The sequence below is a fragment of the Triticum aestivum genome, chromosome 1D, assembly GCF_018294505.1.
Source record: "Triticum aestivum cultivar Chinese Spring chromosome 1D, IWGSC CS RefSeq v2.1, whole genome shotgun sequence".
NCBI lineage: Eukaryota > Viridiplantae > Streptophyta > Magnoliopsida > Poales > Poaceae > Triticum > Triticum aestivum.
This window is the reverse complement of record NC_057796.1, coordinates 378299291-378301501: the sequence shown is the minus strand read 5'-3', so window position 1 is coordinate 378301501 and position 2211 is coordinate 378299291.

The window sequence follows — 2211 nt, the reverse complement described above, 5'->3', positions numbered from 1 at the left end:
AGGGGCGCTGCGTTGGGCGGAGCTCGGAGGAAGCCGGTCTTCGGTTCTTTGTCCTGGTCGTGGAGGGCCGGTTACAGCGGCGGCTCTCGCTTGGGTTGGCGGCGGCCGGGAAGGGCACTGCCTAGATCCGGCCCGTCGGGATCTAGAGGAGCCCCGCGGTGCTTGGCCCTGCTATTCTTTGAGCTCCAAAACTTCGATTTGTTTCATGCAGGCCTTCTCGATCTAAACACCGACGAGTTCCGATCTTCCTCTCGGAGATCTCAGCGTTTGGCGCATGGTGCCACTGGATGTCTAGATCGGAATTGATTCGGTCTGATACATCCTCATCTTCAGCCAGAGCGGCTTCATGAGGGCGTGGCGCGAAGCTTCGCTGTCTTGCCGGTGTCACGGGACATGCCTTAAGTATAGATTTCCACGGCATTGACAGTGGTGGAGAAAGTTATGGTGGCTGAGATCAGAGACTTGTAATGGCGGAGAGGAGTTTTGGTTGCGTTGAAGAATGGCGGCACAAGTTTTTTCATGTGTTGAGGACTTGCAGCGGCAGCCTTGGCAGGAGGGGGCGGCAACACAGGTGGACAACATTTTTGGGGGCACTTTTCAAGTACCGAGCCGCGATCTCCAGAGAAAGCCTAATGTCTGACCTTCTTTGGTTCTACCTTGCAATGGTCTTGCGAAGGTATTGTTTTTGGGATCTCAGACTCTCTCCGCGGTGAAAACTGATCGGGCGACGACAACGCTTACGCATTGTTTTCTTGAAGACGCTGTTTTTGGAGAACCTTTTCTGTAGTCCAGGTGTTTTCTTTGGTGGTTAGAGTGTTGCCATTGCGGGTATTTCATCGCTGCGACGAGGTCTTTGTTTATATATTTCTTTTTTTCTTAACCGTGCATCCTTGATATCTTTTGATATCTTGTTGGTGCAAAGACTGGGTGTAATTATCGCAATATTGATATATTTTCTGTATCGAAAAAATGCATTATAGCCCGTATATTCTAGTTCCAGTTTTTTTTAGGGAATATTCTAGTTCCAGTTTAGAGCGGGCGGGGTTGTTAGCGCTGATCGGCCTGGGGGAACGGTCAAGGCAATTGCTGCTGGGTGGCGCCGTCGCGGGACGGTGCGGTGGGCACCTACCGTGTGCCGCGCCAAGTCGCCACCTACCCGGCTGGCGTCCGAGCCAAAGCGGCAAGGCGAGGAGGAGGGGGGAGGGGAGCTGGGGGCGGAGAGTCAGGGAGCTGATGGCGACTGCGCCATGAGAATGGAAAACAAGACCGCTAACCAAGACCGGACTGCTGGTCCTGGTTGACATTTCAGATTCAGGGGTGGGGTGGGGAGGTGGTGCGCGTGCGCCATGATCTGGCCAGCGGTGCGGCTGGTTCGGTTTTTGCTTTGGGCACCAACCAAACGTCCAAACGCATGCTCTCTTTTTTGCTGCGGTCAATCAACCAAACACACGCCCGGCTAACGTAAGACATGTGATTTCACCATCTTTGCACACGGTTGGAAGGGGAAAAAGTCAGGTGTAAACCCACGTCTGATTTCATCATCTTTTACTTTTGGTATAAGTACGTGTTGCAAAGTTCTGAGTGGGTTTGACATAGCGCGGCATATTATGAGAACCATTGTCTATGCCCACTTGAGTGATTAGGATCAGTACCAAGAGTAAACTGGAAGCAAAGGAAGATCCAATTGATTAATCAGCGGCGTGTAGCTAGGCGGGCGCGCGTCCTCTCCTCTCCTGATCGAAAGCTGATGAGATGAGCAGTACACACGCGTACATACATACATATATTTGTTATCGCGCATGCCTTTTAAGAGACCAACAAAAGCCGTCTTGCCCATTCAATTGTATTGTTCAAGATTTTCGTTTTAGAACATTGACCTGACCAACCAATAAGGTTTGAAACAATGTGAATTTTTACTTCCTCATGTCCATTTCCAAAATATGGTTGGTGCTCATCAGCACCGTCGTTGACGCCATCCCAACCTACCCCATGGCGGCGCTCAAGCTCCCTCCGTCTGTCATCACGGCTCTCGACTCGCTGCGTCGCGCCTTCCTGTGGAACACGGCCGAACGCACGTCTGGCGCCCAATGCCTTGTGGCCTGGGTCACGGTATGCCAGAGCAAAAGTGAGGGCGGGCTAGGCGTGCGTGATCTCCGCGCCCAGAATGATTGTCTCCTTCTGAAGGTGTTGCACCGGCTGCACGCCCCCCCC